The sequence below is a fragment of the Salvelinus alpinus genome, chromosome 17, assembly GCF_045679555.1.
Source record: "Salvelinus alpinus chromosome 17, SLU_Salpinus.1, whole genome shotgun sequence".
NCBI classification, from domain to species: Eukaryota; Metazoa; Chordata; class Actinopteri; order Salmoniformes; family Salmonidae; genus Salvelinus; species Salvelinus alpinus.
In genome coordinates this window covers 889,076-908,264 of record NC_092102.1, presented here as the reverse complement: position 1 = coordinate 908,264, position 19,189 = coordinate 889,076, and positions in this window count along the sequence as shown.

Below are 19,189 nucleotides of genomic sequence, written 5' to 3'. Positions count from 1 at the left end.
AGCACCACAGGTAACTTCCACAAAGCTGTGAACGATCTGAGAGACAAGGCAAGAAGGGCCTTCTATGCCATCAAAAGGAACATAAATTTCAACATACCAATTAGGATCTGGCTAAAAATACTTGAATCAGTCATAGAGCCCATTGCCCTTTATGGTTGTGAGGTCTGGGGTCCGCTCACCAACCAAGATTTCACAAAATGGGACAAACACCAAATTGAGACTCTGCATGCAGAATTCTGCAAAAATATCCTCCGTGTACAACGTAGAACACCAAATAATGCATGCAGAGCAGAATTAGGCCGATACCCACTAATTATCAAAATCCAGAAAAGAGCCGTTAAATTCTACAACCACCTAAAAGGAAGCGATTCCCAAACCTTCCATAACAAAGCCATCACCTACAGAGAGATGAACCTGGAGAAGAGTCCCCTAAGCAAGCTGGTCCTAGGGCTCTGTTCACAAACACAAACACACCCCACAGAGCCCCAGGACAACAGCACAATTAGACCCAACCAAATCATGAGAAAACAAAAAGATAATTACTTGACACATTGGAAAGAATTAACAAAAAAACAGAGCAAACTAGAATGCTATTTGGCCCTAAACAGAGAGTACACAGTGGCAGAATACCTGACCACTGTGACTGACCCAAACTTAAGGAAAGCTTTGACTATGTACAGACTCAGTGAGCATAGCCTTGCTATTGAGAAAGGCCGCCGTAGGCAGACATGGCTCTCAAGAGAAGACAGGCTATGTGCACACTGCCCACAAAATGAGGTGGAAACTGAGCTGCACTTCCTAACCTCCTGCCCAATGTATGACCATATTAGAGAGACATATTTCCCTCAGATTACACAGATCCACAAAGAATTTGAAAACAAATCCAATTTTGATAAACTCCCATATCTACTGGGAGAAATTCCACAGTGTGCCATCACAGCAGCAAGATTTGTGACCTGTTGCCACAAGAAAAGGGCAACCAGTGAAGAACAAACACCATTGTAAATACAACCCATATTTATGCTTATTTATTTTAACTTGTGTTCTTTAACCATTTGTACATTGTTACAACACTGTATATATATAATATAACATTTGTAATGTCTTTATTGTTTTGAAACTTCTGTATGTGTAATGTTTACTGTTAATTTGTATTGTTTATTTCACTTTTGTATAATATCTACCTCACTTGCTTTGGCAATATTAACACATGTTTCCCATGCCAATAAAGCCCCTTGAATTGAATTGAAGAGAGAGAGAGAGAGAGAGAGAGAGAGAGAGAGAGAGAGGCAATTTTTTACCTAACGAATTCTGGGAATTAAAATCATAATTGTTATCAGATGTGTATTTATTACTGTATGCAAAAACATGTCATGCAAAGAACATCCCTTCAGTTAAAATCAGTTGAATGACTTATTCACCTATCATCAAGTATCATCAGGTGAAAAGTATGGCTCTGAAAATAATCAATTTATCTAAAAAAGATGTTCAATCATGGAAGAAGACAGGTCAACTTAAGTGCAGTTGCACATACAATGTAATGAATATTCATTATTTCATTATTGGCACGCCCTGACCATAGATATCCTTTTATTCTCTATGTTGGTTAGGTCGGGGTGTGACTAGGGTGGGTTATCTAGGTTATTATTTGTCTATTATTTGTTGGCCTGGTATGGTTCCCAATCAGAGGCAGCTGTTTATCGTTGTCTCTGATTGGAGATCATATTTAGGCAGCCTTTTCCCACTGGGTTTTTGTGGGATCTTGTTCGTTTGTGTGTAGTTGCCAGTGTGCACTGCATTTGACTTCACGTTTCGTTTTTGTTCTGTATTGTTTTGGTTTCTTTAATTAAACATGTGGAACTCTATGCATGCTGCGCTTTGGTCTGTTAATTCTACAAACGACCGTGACAATTATATTTATTTTGTATCATCCCTTTCAAAAAAAAAATTTGTGTCCTCAACCCTATCTCCCCTGGCCTCAGAGCCAGGGCTGGATTAATGCAGGGGCTGAAGCTCCTGGGCCCAGGCTCGTGGGGGCCAAGAGGCAGCAAAATCTGTTAATAAATATTATTAAGCAAATATATACCGTATATATTATATATACCGTGTATAGCATATACAGTTGAAGTCGGAAGTTTACATACACATATGTTGGAATTGTCACGATCGTGTGGAGAGACGGACCAAGGCGCAGCGGGATATGAATACATCTTCTCTTTATTATAATGACGAAGATGAACACGAAACGAAACACTTATACAGACTAAACAAAACAACAAACGATCGTGAAGCTACAAACGAAAGTGCACACACAAGCTACTTACGTTAAACATAGACAATTACCCACAAACATCTAAAGCCTATGGCTACCTTAAATATGGCTCCCAATCAGAGACAACAATAACCAGCTGTCTCTGATTGAGAACCAAATCAGGCAACCATAGACTTTCCTAAACACCTACACTCAACCATAGACAATACTAGACACATACACTCCACCCAAACCCATACACTAAAACCAACACCCCCTTTACCATAATAAACACCCAAAACACAAACATACCCCATGTCACACCCTGACCTAACTAAAATAATAAAGAAAACAAAGAATACTAAGGCCAGGGCGTGACATAACCACCCCCTTAAGGTGCGAACTCCGGGCGCATCAGCACATAGTCTAGGGGAGGGTCTGGGTGGGCGTCCGTCCACGGCGGCGGCTCCGGCACTGGTCGTGGTCCCCACCCCACCATAGTCACTACCCGCTCTCCTAAACCCACTGGAATAAGGGGCAGCTCCGGACTAAGGGGCAGTACCGGACTAAGGGGCAGCACCAGGATAAGGAACAGCACCAGGATAAGGGACAGCACCAGGATAAGGGGCAGTACCAGGCTGAGGAACGGATCCTGGCTGAACGGCTCTGGCGGATCCTGGCTGTACGGCTCATGGCTGGCTGACGGATCTGGCTGCTCATGGCTGGCTGACGGATCTGGCTGCTCATGGCTGGCTGACGGATCTGGCTGCTCATGGCTGGCTGACGGATCTGGCTGCTCATGGCTGGCTGACGGATCTGGCTGCTCATGGCTGGCTGACGGATCTGGCTGCTCATGGCTGGCTGACGGATCTGGCTGCTCATGGCTGGCTGACGGATCTGGCTGCTCATGGCTGGCTGACGGATCTGGCTGCTCATGTCTGGTTGGCGGCCCTGGCAGATCCTGTCTGGTTGGCGGCTCTGGCAGATCCTGTCTGGTTGGCGGCTCTGGCAGATCCTGTCTGGTTGGCGGCTCTGGCAGATCCTGTCTGGTTGGCGGCTCTGGCAGATCCTGTCTGGTTGGCGGCTCTGGCAGATCCTGTCTGACGATCGGCTCTAGCGGCTCGGGACAGACGGGCGGCTCTAATGGCACTGGGCAGACGGATGGCTCAGATGGCGCTGGGGAGACGGATGGCTCAGATGGCGCTGGGGAGACGGATGGCTCAGATGGCGCTGGGGAGACGGATGGCTCAGATGGCGCTGGGGAGACGGATGGCTCAGATGGCGCTGGAGAGACGGATGGCTCAGATGGCGCTGGAGAGACGGATGGCTCTGGCCGGCTGAGGCGCACTATAGGCCTGGTGCGTGGTGCCGGAACTGGTGGTACCGGGCTGGGGACACGCATCTCAGGGCTAGTGCGGGGAGCAGGAACAGGGCATACTGGACCCTGGAAACGCACATTAGGCCTAGTGCGTGGTGCCGGAACTGGTGGTACCGGGCTGGGGACACGCATCTCAGGGCTCGTGCGGGGAGCAGCAACAGGACGCACAGGACTCTGGGGACACACAGGAGGCTTGGTGCGTGGTGTAGGCACTGGTGGTAATGGGCTGGAGACACGCACCATTGGACGAGTGCGTGGAGGAGGAACAGGGCTCTGGAGACACACTGGAAGCCTGGTGCGTGGTGTTGGCACTGGTGGAACAGGACTGGGGCGGGGAGGTGGCGCCGGAAATACCGGACCGTGCAGGCGTACTGGCTCCCTTGAGCACCGAGCCTGCCCAACCTTACCTGGTTGAATGCTCCCCGTCGCCCGACCAGTGCGGGGAGGTGGAATAACCCGCACCGGGCTATGTAGGCGAACCGGGGACACCATGCGTAAGGCTGGTGCCATGTAAGCCGGCCCGAGGAGATGTACTGGTGGCCAGATAGGTAGAGCCGGCTTCATGGCACTTGGCTCAATGCTCAATCTAGCCCTACCAGTGCGGGGAGGTGGAATAACCCGCACTGGGCTATGCACACGTACAGGAGACACCGTGCGCTCTACTGCGTAACACGGTGTCTGCCCGTACTCCCGCTCTCCACGGTTAGCCTGGGAAGTGGGCGCAGGTCTCCTACCTGCCCTCGGCCCACTACCTCCTAGCCCCTCCCAAGAAATTTTTGGGTAGTACTCACGGGCTTCCAGCCTTGTCTCCGTGCTGCCTCCTCATATCGCCGCCTCTCTGCTTTCGCTGCCTCCAGCTCAGCTTTGGGACGGCGATATTCTCCAGGTTGAGCCCAAGGTCCCTTTCCATCCAATATCTCCTCCCATGTCCAAGAATCCTTGATGCCTTGCTCCTGTTGCCGCTTGTCACGCTGCTTGATCCTTTGGTGGGTAATTCTGTCACGATCGTGTGGAGAGACGGACCAAGGCGCAGCGGGATATGAATACATCTTCTCTTTATTATAATGACGAAGATGAACACGAAACGAAACACTTATACAGACTAAACAAAACAACAAACGATCGTGAAGCTACAAACGAAAGTGCACACACAAGCTACTTACGTTAAACATAGACAATTACCCACAAACATCTAAAGCCTATGGCTACCTTAAATATGGCTCCCAATCAGAGACAACAATAACCAGCTGTCTCTGATTGAGAACCAAATCAGGCAACCATAGACTTTCCTAAACACCTACACTCAACCATAGACAATACTAGACACATACACTCCACCCAAACCCATACACTAAAACCAACACCCCCTTTACCATAATAAACACCCAAAACACAAACATACCCCATGTCACACCCTGACCTAACTAAAATAATAAAGAAAACAAAGAATACTAAGGCCAGGGCGTGACAGGAATCATTAAAACTAGTTTTTCAACCACTCCAGAAATTTTGTGTTAACAAACTATAGTTTTGGGAAGTCAGTTACGACATCTACTTTGTGCATGACACAAGTAATTTGTACAACAATTGTTTACAGACAGACTATTTAACTTATAATTCACTGTATCACAATTCCAGTGGGTCAGAAGTTTACATACACTAAGTTGACTGTTCCTTTAAACAGCTTGGAAAATTCCAGAACATGATGTCATGGCTTTAGAAACTTTTGATAGGCTAATTGACATAATTTGAGTCAATTGCAGGTGTATCTGTGGATGTATTTCAAGGCCTACCTTCAAACGCAGTGCCTCTTTGCTTGACGTCATGGGAAAATCAAAAGAAATCAGCTAAGACCTCAGAAAAAAAATTGTAGACCTCCACAAGTCTGGTTCATCCTTGGGAGCAATTTCCAAATGCCTGAAGGTACCACGTTCATCTGTACAAAAAATAGTACGCAAGTATCAACACCACCGTAAGAAGTTAACAGAATGCTAACAAAATTAGCATAATTAATAGTACATTTCCATTGAGGATGCTAGCTAAATATGCTAACGAGTGCAAACGAAAATAGACAAATTGCAAAGATAGGCAATCCAGCTCATGAAGTTAATCATATATAGGTAGGTTTGGACATTTACAAGTGAATCTGAACCAGAGACATCAAGACCGGCCGCTCATTAGGCAGGATTAGGCGGCCACTTATGGTGGCAGATTGACCAAGACGCACCTCCAACAACACATAAAACCTCCATCTCATCACTCAACCAGTGGCATATGGGCTTTTTAGGTGAGCGCTGAGGCCGCCCTGTGATAAGCAATGCCCACTTTATCAGTTGGGATGGGGAGCGTCGCTGCACAGCTAATTTTCAGGTCTCTCCAGAGTTCGATCGGGTTCATGTCCGGGCACCGGCTGGACCACTCAATGACATGCAGAGACTTGTCCCAAAGCCACTCCTGAGTTGTCTTGGCTGTGTGCTTAGGGTCGTTGTTCTGCTGGAAGGTGAACCTTGGCCCCAGTCTGAGGTCCTGAGAGCTCTGGAGCAGGTTTTCATCAAGGATCTGTCTGTACTTTGCTCCGTTAATCTTTTCCTCGATCCTGACTAGTCTCCCAGTCCCTGCAGCTGAAAACATCCCCACAGCATGATGCTGCCACCACCATGCTTCACCGTAGGAACCAGAGAACCTTGTTTCTCATGGTCTGAGAATCCTTTAGGTGCCTTTTGGCAAACTCCAAGCGGGATGTCATGTGCCTTTTACTGAGGAGTGGCTTCCGTCTGGCCACTCTACCATAAAGGCCTGATTGGTGGAGTGCTGAAGAGATGGTTGTCCTTCTGGAAGGTTCTCCCATCTCTACAGAGGAACTCTGGAGCTCTGTCAGAGTGACCAAAGGGTTCTTGGTCACCTCCCTGACCATGGCCCTTCTCCCCCGATTGCTCAGTTTGGCCGGGTGGCCATGTCTAGGAAGAGTCTTGGTGTTTCCAAACTTCTTTCAGTTAAGAATTATGGAGACCACTGTGTTCTTGGGGACCTTCAATGCTGCAGAAATGTTTTGGAATCCTTCCCCAGATCTGTTGCTCAACACAATCCTGTCTCTGAGATCTACAGACAATTCCTTCGAACTCATGGTTTGGTTTTTGCTCTGACATGCACTGTCAACTGTGGGACCTTATATAGACAGGTGTGTGCCTTTCCAAGTCATGTCCAATCAATTGAATTTACCATAGGTGTACTCCAATCAAGTGGTAGAAATATCTCAAGGACGATCTATGGAAACAGGATGCACATGAGCTCAATTTCTAGTCTCAAAGCAAATGGTCTGAATACATATGTTAATAAGGTATTTCTGTTTTTTATTTTTTTTAATTAGCAAAAAATTAGAAAACCTGGTTTAACTTTGTCATTATGGGTTATTGTGTGTAGATTGATGAGGGGAAAGATGTAATCGATTTTAGAATAAGGCTGTAATGTAACAAAATGTGAAAATAGTCAGAGGTCTGAATACTTTCCGAATGCACTGTATATACTGTATATATGTATACATATATATAGCTTCCTAACGTTGTCCAATCTGTGTGTTGCTTCATTGGCCTGGGCTATTGTTTATCTGAATTCAAGACCAGATTGATCTCAGTTCGTAGCCACTCATTTCGGTCATTTGTGTGGTATTCAAAATGATTCAGCTTATTTCATATTTTATGTAAATTACTCAGAATTGCATGACATACGTTTTTAAAAGGCAGATTTTTTTCAGACCCTGCTAAAAAATAAATCCCCATTTGTGGAAATACAAAAAATGCCTCTGTTCAACTGTAGCCTATGAATGAAAAGCTAGCCGGTTGTCACACCAAGCCGGAGCAGTGTGAAAGTTATTCACAGCTTCTCTTTAGGGAAGTCAATGCGAGCAGGTCTATGATTCACAGTCTGTGTCCGTTTCATTCACACTGCTGTATAACTCACAGTATGTCTTGTCAAGTGAACTCTGGTCGTATCACACAGAATGACCTCACACGAGGCCACGTTAGTATCAAAGATAACAAGCTTCCCATCAGCTACACTGCGCTTGTTTGTTTTGTGCTAACATATCAGCCCTGTGGCCTTGTCAGAGGTTTTGTGATGTTCACATTTCATCACTATTCGTTTTTTAAAAACATTGTTAGCATCAGTCACAACACTAAACTTATCTAAGCTTATCTAATTTAGTTTAAGTCAAAATCCAATATGGCCGCCAGCTGATTAAAGCCTATTGAAAGCAACTGTGATGTATCATCCACAGGTCTCTGCAGTGGGTTCACTGTTAGTGATAGCATCAGTGACAGTACTCTTTGTAGTTATGCTCACAGCTCTTGGCAGAGGTAAGACAGGGATATGGAGAAGGAAAGGGAGGAGAGGAGCCGTGGAGGAGAGGAGATGGGGAGGGTGTGGTGGTCGATGTCAGCAGCAAGGCTTTTTCATTAGGCAGTGGTGAAATGGGTCGTTGAGCTTCATAAACCAGGGAATAATGTCCAAAAACAAAGAAAGAGAATGAGAAAAAGAAAGTGAAGAATACCCAGCTAGTCATTTGATTTGGGCAAAAGAGGTAAAGAGGATGCCTAGCTCAATGTGTTTTCTATGCACATGGAAAAGTAAACTGACTCGACTCTCTCTACACTAGACCGAACAACAGAGGAGATCATCTTATATCGTTCCAATGTCCCAGATACTGCATGCATGCATGCACACACACACAGCACAGGCTGTGTTAAACTGTGCTCATAATCATTAAGAGTAAGACTTTCTTATGTAGACATTCATAAAGCCTTTATAGATAACACGTAATACTGTATGTCACAACAGCAAACTTGAGCCATTATTTCATGAGCTAGCATTGGCTTCCATTTTGAAACAAAGTTTTTCTTCAAGAGATAAGTTCACAGTATATTTAATTGCTTTATCTTTTCTTCCATAGCCAATAAAGAAACTATCCAAAATCATCTAGTCTGTCACATCTTCTCCTGCTCCTCCGCTCCGGCGTACGACATCGTCAGAATACTAACCACCGGTCCTAGGATTCATTACACACACCTGACTCTCATCATTACGCGTACATGTTAATCATTATGATTCACACCTGGTCTTCATTACCTTCATCATTTCTCCCCTTTATATGTCACTCCCTTATGCTTTCGCATCAGTTGGTATTGTTCTTTTGTATCGGTGTGTAGCCTTATGTATGTCTCGTTACTGGTTTTGTTTTATTAAACGTTTCACCTGCACCTGCTTCCTGACTCACAGCTCCATTGTTACATAGTCAGAGTGGTTGCTTACCAATTGACACCCTATTCCCTACATAGTGAACTACTTTGACCAAAGCCCTATGGGCCCTTGTCAAAAGTAATGCACTATATATGCAATAGGTTGCCATTTGGGATGGACCCATAATCAGAATGTGTGGGAAAATCAGTGCTCATGTCCACCTGGCAACACCAGTGGGTCCAGTGTAATCAGAGAATTACAGATACATTAATCATCTTTGCTTTAACACTGGCTGTAATTCATGTGTCACACAGCTGTACCCCTCTTGCTTTCCCGCATGTTATGGAGACTCATTAAGAGTAATTAAAAGTAACGACGGTGATTATGCAACGCTCTTGAGCGGCATCCACTGGGACCTTGATATTTCCGAACAGGCAATGACACAGACAATCCTATCTCAATGCCGATCTAAAGGGGGAGCAGCATGTTGACTTCTGAAATTTAGGGGCGGTTTCCTGGACAGAGTTTAATTTTCAGGATGAGGCTAATTCTACTTAAATTAATCCAGATTTAAAAAATGGCTTTCTGAGATGTTGCTTAACTTCAGATTAATTAGTTCTAGACTAGGGAGTCCCAGACTAAGGTAAATAAGGATTAATTGTTTAATCTTTGTGAAGCTTAATTAGATGATGTGCACTTGGTGCTGACCTGAGGATGCTTAAAAAACAGGGATGGGACACTAATACATAAGCATTGTGGAATTGCTTATATATTAGTGTAAACTAAACAATGGACGGAGGTAAGGAGAAACGTTCAAAGAATTTCAGTGACTTTGAAAAAACCCTCTTGAAGCGAATAGTATCAAACCAACCAATTATCGAGAACAAACTCAAATGAAAAGTAAACAAAAGGACGCTACAACAACTATTGTTGGCCCACTTTTACAACTCAGAGTCACTTTGAAATAGTTTAGTTTAGTTTTCTTGTGTAACACAACACAGTGGGGCCTAAATGGGTGTGACATAAATGTAACAAACAATATCATACATGTCACGTTCCTGACCTGTTTTCTGTTGTTTTGTATGTGTTTAGTTGGTCAGGGCGTGAGTTGGGATGGGCAGTCTGTGTTGTTTGTTCTATGTGGGAGTGTGATTGTTAATTAGCCTTATATGGTTCTCAATCAGGGACAGGTGTTGTTCATTTCCTCTGATTGAGAATCATATATAGGTTGGCTGTTTTCACTGTTAGTTTGTGGGTGATTGTCTTCCGTGTCTGTGTTTGTCGCGCCACACGGGACTGTTTCGTTTTGTGTAGTCTGTACCTGTTCGTGCGTTCTTCGTGTGTCTGTAAGTTCTCATGTTTAGGTCAGTCTACGTCGTTTTGTTATTTTGTATCAATTCAAGTGTTCTTCGTGTTTTCGGTTTTGTTTAAATAAATTCATTATGACTGCATACCTCGATGCGTATTGGTCCGACCCATGCTTCTCCTCTTCAGACGAAGAGGAGGAGAGCAGCCGTGACAGAATTACCCACCAAACCCGGATCAAGCAGCGTGATCAGTGGCAACAGGAGCAAGGAATAAAGGATTCATGGACATGGGAGGAAATATTGGATGGTAAGGGACCTTGGGCTCAACCAGGAGAATATCGCCGCCCCAAAGCTGAGCTGGAGGCAGCGAGAGCCGAGAGGAGGCGATATGAGGAGGCAGCACGGAGGCAAGGCTGGAAGCCCGCGAGTACAACCCAAAAATTTCTTGGGGGGGGGGCTTAGAGATAGTGGGCCGAGGGCAGGTAGGAGACCTGCGCCCACTTCCCAGGCTAACCGTGGAGAGCGGGAGTACGGGCAGACACCGTGTTACGCAGTAGAGCGCACGGTGTCTCCTGTACGTGTTCATAGCCCGGTGCGGGTTATTCCACCTCCCCGCACTGGTAGGGCTAGATTGGGAATTGAGCCAGGTGCCATGAAGCCGGCTCAACGCGTCTGGTCTCCAGTGCGTCAGCATACAACCAGGTAAGGTTGGGCAGGCTCGGTGCTCAAGGGAGCCAGTACGCCTGCACGGTCCGGTATTTCCGGCGCCACCTCCCCGCCCCAGCCCAGTACCACCAGTGCCTACACCACGCACCAGGCTTCCAGTGCGTCTCCAGAGCCCTGTTCCTCCTCCACGCACTCTCCCTGTGGTGCGTGTCTCCAGTCCAGTGCCTCCAGTTCCGGCACCACGCATCAAGCCTCCTGTGTGTCTCCAGAGTCCTGTACGCGCTGTTCCTTCTCCCCGTACTCACCCTGATGTGCGTGCCCTCAGCCCGGTACCACCAGTGCCGGTACCACGCACCAGGCCTATAGTACGCCTTGAGAGTCCAGTGTGTCCTGTTGCTGCTCCCCGCACTAGCCTGAAGGTGCGTGTCCTTAGCCCGGTACCTCCAGTTCCGGCACCACGCACCAGGCCTACAGTGCGCCTCAGCCGGCCAGAGTCTGCAGTCTGCCCAACGCCGTCTGAGCTGTCCGTCTGCCAAGCGCCGCCTGCGCTGCCCGTCTGCCTTGAGCCTTCAGAGCCGCCCGCCTGCCTTGAGCCTTCAGAGCCGCCCGTCTGCCTTGAGCCTTCAAAGCCGCCCGTCTGTCCCGAGCCTTCAAAGCCGCCCGTCTGTCCCGAGCCTTCAAAGCCGCCCGTCTGTCCCGAGCCTTCAAAGCCGCCCGTCTGTCCCGAGCCTTCAGAGCCGTCCGCCAGACAGGAGCCGCTAGAGCCGTCCGCCAGACAGGAGCCGCTAGAGCCGTCCGCCAGACAGGAGCCGCCAGAGCCGTCCGCCAGACAGGAGCCGCCAGAGCAGTCCGCCAGACAGGAGCCGCCAGAGCCGTCCGCCAGACAGGAGCCGCCAGAGCCGTCCGCCAGACAGGAGCGTCCAGAGCCGTCCGCCAGCCATGAGCGTCCAGAGCCGTCCGCCAGCCATGAGCGTCCAGAGCCGTCAGCCAGCCATGAGCGTCCAGAGCCGTCAGCCAGCCATGAGCGTCCAGAGCCGTCAGCCAGCCATGAGCGTCCAGAGCCGTCAGCCAGTCCGGAGCTGCCGTCCCTCAGTCCGGAGCTGCCCCTTGTCCCGCTGATGCCCCTTGTCCCGCTGATGCCCCTTGTCCCGCTGATGCCTCTTATTTTAGGTGGGTGTATTTGGAGGGTGGTCAGTGGGAGGAGGCTACAAAAGCGGGGATTGACTATGGTGGGGTGGGAACCACGCCCAGAGCCTGAGCCGCCACCGTGGATTGATGCCCACCCAGACCCTCCCCTAGACTTTTTGGTGGTGCGTCCGGAGTTCGCACCTTGAGGGGGGGGTTATGTCACGTTCCTGACCTGTTTTCTCTTGTTTTGTATGTGTTTAGTTGGTCAGGGCGTGAGTTGGGATGGGCAGTCTGTGTTGTTTGTTCTATGTGGGAGTGTGATTGTTAATTAGCCTTATATGGTTCTCAATCAGGGACAGGTGTTGTTCATTTCCTCTGATTGAGAATCATATATAGGTAGGCTGTTTTCACTGTTAGTTTGTGGGTGATTGTCTTCCGTGTCTGTGTTTGTCGCGCCACATGGGACTGTTTCGGTTTGTGTAGTCTGTACCTGTTCGTGCGTTCTTCGTGTGTCTGTAAGTTCTCATGTTCAGGTCAGTCTACGTCGTTTTGTTATTTTGTATCAATTCAAGTGTTCTTCGTGTTTTCGGTTTTGTTTAAATAAATTCATTATGACTGCATACCTCGATGCGTATTGGTCCGACCCATGCTTCTCCTCTTCAGACGAAGAGGAGGAGAGCAGCCGTTACAATACATAATTACTAATAATTTCTATATTGTCTTCTTTCTAAGGTCCCATGAAAAAAGATAAAAATCAACTTAAAGAAGACAAATGCTGTTGCTCGTAGGGAGCCTTTCAAAACTGGTGGCAGACCCCCAGTAATTCCAGAGCCAGATGAGCTTGGGGACTTGTTGACCGGGATCATTCATAGCCATCAACCCCTGTAAGGTATCCCCGATGATGACCATTTGGACAGTTCAGATGGGGGACCTTTCCGATCCTCATTTGGTAGGACACATTCGTTCAACATGTGCCATTCCCGGACTACAGTGAATATGTAATGTTGACAGTCATCTCTTGTACTCCCATAATAAAAATAATATGTCACAAACTCAACTCTGAATAAATAATGTTCCCTAATGCAGCAATGTAATCATTTTCTAGAGGCAGATGATCACCATAGCTTGGAGGGGATAAGACAGGATAAAGGTCAGCCTGCTACATCTGCAGATTAGAGTGTCTAGTTTGTGAAACAGACGCCTCAAAAGTCCTCAACTGGCAGCTTCATTAAATAGTACCCGCAAAACACCAGTCTCAACGTCAACAGTGAAGAGGCGACTCTGGGATTGACTGGTGTTTTGCGGGTACTATTTAATGAAGCTGCCAGTTGAGGACTTGTGAGGCGTCTGTTTCACAAACTAGACACTCTAATGTACTTGTCCTCTTGCTCAGTTGTGCACTGGGGCCTCCCACTCCTCTTTCTATTTTGGTTAGAGACAGTTTGTGCTGTTCTGTGAAGGAAGTAGTACACAGAATTGTATGAGATCTTCAGTTTCATGGCAATTTCTCGCATGGAATAGCCTTCATTTCTCAGAACAAGAATAGACTGACGAGTTTCAGAAGAAAGTTCTTGGTTTCTGGCCATATTGAGCCTGTAATTGAACCCACAAATGCTGATGCTCCAGATACTCAACTAGTCTAAAGAAGGCCAGTTTTATTGCATCTTTAATCAGAACAACAGTTTTCAGCTCTGCTTACATAATTGCAAAAGGGTTTTCTAATGATCGATTAGCCTTTTAAAATAATAAACTTGGATTAGCTAACACAACATGCCATTGGAACACAGGAGTGATGGTTGCTGATAATGGGCCTGTGTACGCCTATGTAGATATTCCATAAAAAAAATAGCCGTTTCCAGCTGCAATAGTAATTTACAACATTAACAATGTCGATACTGTATTCCTGATCAATTTGATATTTTAATGGACAAATTTTGGGGCTTTTCTTTCAAAAACAAGGACATTTCTAAGTGACCCCAAACTTTTGAACGGTAGTGTATATAGCCAATGACTCCAGGGAAGTTCCCATATTCATAGAATTCTACCTTGCAGTTGGCTTGGGCAGCAGCATCAGGAAACTTGTCGTTAAGTTAACATATATTATTGCAGACTTTGTGGACTATTCTGCATACAGTCAGTTCACTTACACCACACAAATCTCCTCTTTCATGATGGAAGGTTCCAGATGCCAAAAACCTCAAGGTGACCAGTACTTGTAGGGAAAGAGGGATGGGCCTTCCCCTAAGAGAGTCAGATTAAAGCCTTGGCTTCAGCAAACTAATTATGACAGCTGCATTTTTTTTGTACATAGGGAAAAGGTCACATAAATAGATTTCATCAAAGTCATTCAGTGGGTTTATCCTGTCTATAACCACATTTCTGTCTGGCCTTGGTGGTGCTCTTTGATCATCAATGAATAGTCCAGGTAATCCTCCATTGCCAAGTTCAACCTGGTGGTTCATCTGAAGGTAAACCTGCTTTGGCCAGGTTTAATTTAAACCTTCACTTAGATCTAGATTAACTGTAATCGTCCTTCTAAAAAATCAGACTTTTTAAATCTAGACTAGGGCAAGTCTGAGACTATTTTAAACCATGTCTGAGAAATTCCATTTCAGTTAGTCCAGTTTAAAAGGGCAATTTAGTCTAGGATTAGGCTTAATCTGTGTTCGCGAAACTGCCCCTTAGAGTTTTAGAGTTGAGTACAAGAGGTAAATTAGCGTTAAGTTGTTAGCATTAAGAGGGTGGTGTTAAAAGGTTAGAACCTAATCTAATATATCATACAAAATGGAGGGAAACCAAATCCTATGAATTGCCCTGAGGCAAGGTTGCTGAGACGGTAATACAAGCTGTCTGTTGAACTTTCAGACTGAGCCAAAGTAACGGTTTGGAGCTCAGAGTTGAGGGGTGTTGATAGGTGTTGCTGGGTGGCACAGGCAGGTCGTAAGGCCCACTTCATTATACTGACTTCAAAGCACAGGGAGAATATTGCTATGGCAGATGAGGGAGCGCTCCCTAGATTCCAGTTTATTCCGTGGAATTCTAGGATACACAGTGGGATCCAAACAAGATTCAAACACGACTGGGATGGATTCGAAAAAAGATTCATACAGACTGCACAGGATGGATCAAATCAGACTATACATGATGGATTATTATGACAGTTCTCATTCCCGTCAACATCTATTAGAAATCATCATGAATTACAAGGTACTATTTAATTGTTTATTGAGCACAGGTGTGTAATGTGCAGCAGAGCGCCATATGCACAAAGTGTTGGGAGCTGGGGGAAGATACAGCGGGCATTCAGTAAGCTGTAACGGAACAAACAAACAACAATAGTCATTGTGTTGTGCTAACTGCGTTTATTTTTCAGAAGCTGAGCTGTGTACTTACCGTGATGTGCATTCCATTTGCTTCATGTCATGCCGCCCAGCTATGCTAGTCTAATGCTAAGCTAACATAGCACGGGTTCAGTTTTCCTTGAGTTCATTATACAGTGGGGCAAAAAAGTATTTAGTCAGCCACCACTTGTGCAAGTTCTCCCACTTAAAAAGATGAGATAGGCCTGTAATTTTCATCATAGGTACACTTCAACTATGACAGACAAAATGAGAAAAAAAATCCAGAAAATCACATTGTAGGATTTTTAATGAATTTATTTGCAAATTATGGTGGAAAATAAGTATTTGGTCACCTACAAACAAGCAAGATTTCTGGCTCTCGCAGACCTGTAACTTCTTCTTTAAGAGGCTCCTCTGTCCTCCACTCCTTACCTGTATTAATGGCACCTGTTTGAACTTGTTATCAGTATAAAAGACACCTGTCCACAACCTCAAACTGTCACACTCCAAACTCCACTATGGCCAAGACCAAAGAGCTGTCAAAGGACACCAGAAACAAAATTGTAGACCTGCACCAGGCTGGGAAGACTGAATATGCAATAGGTAAGCAGCTTGGTTTGAAGAAATCAACTGTGGGAGCAATTATTAGGAAATGGAAGACATACAAGACCACTGATAATCTCCCTCGATCTGGGTCTCCACGCAAGATCTCACCCCGTGGGGTCAAAATGATCACAATAACAGTGAGCAAAAATCCCAGAACCACACGGGGGGACCTAGTGAATGACCTGCAGAGAGCTGGGACCAAAGTAACAAAGCCTACCATCAGTAACACATTACGTCGCCAGGGACTCAAATCCTGCAGTGCCAGACGTGTCCCCCTGCTTAAGCCAGTACATGTCCAGGCCCGTCTGAAGTTTGCTAGAGAGCATTTGGATGATCCAGAAGAAGATTGGGAGAATGTCATATGGTCAGATGAAACCAAAATATAACTTTTTGGTAAAAACTCAACTCGTCGTGTTTGGAGGACAAAGAATGCTGAGTTGCATCCAAAGAACACCATACCTACTGTGAAGCATGGGAGTGGAAACATCATGCTTTGGGGCTGTTTTTCTGCAAAGGGACCAGGACGACTGATCCGTGTAAAGGAAAGAATGAATGGGGCCATGTATCGTGATATTTTGAGTGAAAACCTCCTTCCATCAGCAAGGGCATTGAAGATGAAACGTGGCTGGGTCTTTCAGCATGACAATGATCCCAAACACACCGCCCGGGCAACGAAGGAGTGGCTTCGTAAGAAACATTTCAAGGTCCTGGAGTGGCCTAGCCAGAAAATCTTTGGAGGGAGTTGGAAGTCCGTGTTGCCCAGCAACAGCCCCAAAACATCACTGCTCTAGAGGAGATCTGCATGGAGGAATGGGCCAAATACCAGCAACAGTGTGTGAAAACCTTGTGAAGACTTACAGAAAACGTTTGACCTCTGTCATTGCCAACAAAGGGTATATAACAAAGTATTGAGATAAACTTTTGTTATTGACCAAATACTTATTTTGCACCATAATTTGCAAATAAATTCATAAAAAATCCTACAATGTGATTTTCTGGATTTTTTCCCCCCTCATTTTGTCTGTCATAGAAAATTACAGGCCTCTCTCATCTTTTTAAGTGGGAGAACTTGCACAATTGGTGGCTGACTAAATACTTTTTTGCCCCACTGTATTTATGTTTGGACAAGTTTACTTCATTTTTTCCGATTTGGCATTTTAGATTTTTCTTATTTTTGGGACTCTGGCACTGTGCAAAGCCATTCAGCTTTGCTTGAAAATAAAAATAAAACCAGTTGCAACTATCAACGATCCTATCAACGGTCCTTTGGCACCGTAGACACTTCTCCAGCCAGTCCGCCTCCTTACAATTACAGTATATACAATATTCAGTATTAATACAGGATTCTTAAACTAAAGATTGTTGTCTAGTAGCACAACAAAATGAGGCGGGATTGATTTTGCTATATACTATCCTCTCTGCTTAGTGAACTGGTGGATGGTGGGTCAGGTCAGAAGACACAGCGTACAGTACAATGTATTCACAAACCCACAACAAACAAACAGGCATACTTATAAACAAGTGTGTACTTCCAAACTAAGGGATGCGGAGGAGGCTTTGGATAAAATGTTTCAGAACTCTTTTCGGTTCTGCTATGGCAATGGTGACAGATGGCCACACACTGCCCATGAGTTCTTCTTGTCTGACTAAAAATATACAGCCACTGTTCTGGCAATACACACACACTGAGTACTGCTGGGGTAGAGGTATCTGGTATTTTGTTCCCCTGTCACCTGTCCCCCAAAGGTGAGAGTGCCAGGGTGAGGTCTAGGAACCAGCTGTCTCATATTTCTGATACACTTGCTGTCATTGACTAGTACATGCATATACTCTTTCTCTGCCCACACTCACACTCACACTCACACTCACACTCACACTCACACACACTCACACTCACACTCACACTCACACTCACACACACACACACACACACACAAACACAAACTGTTGTCTCAAGTACACATTGGTTCCTCCTCTCTCTTTTCCTTTTGACATGCTTTTGACACACACACGCACACATACACACACAGAGATCCTCCCCTGTTCTTCAGTTGTGATCTGACGGAGTAGAAGTGTCCTTTCTCATCTCTTATAGACATAGATCTGACCGAGTGTGGAGCATCCCTCAGCAGTCTGCTCCAACCAAGATACATATTTCACGGTTCTAATCATCAGACCAAATTTGACCCACCTAATCAATTAAGCAGTGCTAGCCTACCATAAACACGTTTCCAATACGTACAGTTCCATTTACTGAAACCATGATAGAATGTATCTATTTCTATGATGAAACAGGGGCATCATTTGGGTTTCTGCTTTCAATAAACATAAGAGTTCAAATGCTTTTGACCAAGAAGTTACAGGTTCAATGGCACAAAATTTCTGCTGCGCGCTATCAGCACCATGGACAGTGCCCTACACCCTAAAGCAAAGAAGCACATGGCTGAGCTCTTTAATCACCACTTCTTTAAGTCAGGCTTCCTATTTGACTCAGCCATGCATCGTTGCCCGTCCAACATTTCCTCATCTCCCACCCCTTATAATGTGACTAGCCCAATGCAAGTCCCACTGATTGATGCTTATTTATAAAACCCTCTTAGGCCTCACTTCCCCCTATCTGAGATATTTACCGCAGCCCTCATCCTCCACATACAAGACACGTTCTGCCAGTCACATTCTGTTAAAGGTCCCCAAAGCACACACATCCCTGGGTCGCTCGTCTTTTCAGTTCGCTGCAGCTAGCGACTGGAACGAGCTGCAACAAACACTCAAACTGGACAGTTTTATCTCAATCTCTTCATTCAAAGACTAATTCATGGACACGCTTACTGACAGTTGTGGCTGTTTTGCGTGATGTATTGTTTTCAACACCTTCTTGCCCATTGTGCTGTTGTCTGTGCTCAATAATGTTTGTACCATGTTTTATGCTGTTGCCATGTTGTGTTGCTACCATGCTGTGTTGTCATGTGTTGCTGCCTTGCTATGTTGTTGTCTTAGGTCTGTCTTTATGTAGTGGTGTGTTGTCTCTCTTGTCGAGATGTGTGTTTTCCCCTATATTTATATTTTATTAAAAAAATATATATATATTATCCCAGCCTCTGTCCCCGCAGGAGACGTTTTTCCTTTTGGTAGGCCGTCATTGTCAATAAGAATTTATTCTTAACTGACTTGTCTAGTTAAATAAAATAAAAAATATTTTTTTTTTAAAGAATGTGCTCACTGCTCATTGTTTGTCTGTATTGTTATTGTAATTGTTTTTAATAATCTGCCTAGGGACTGC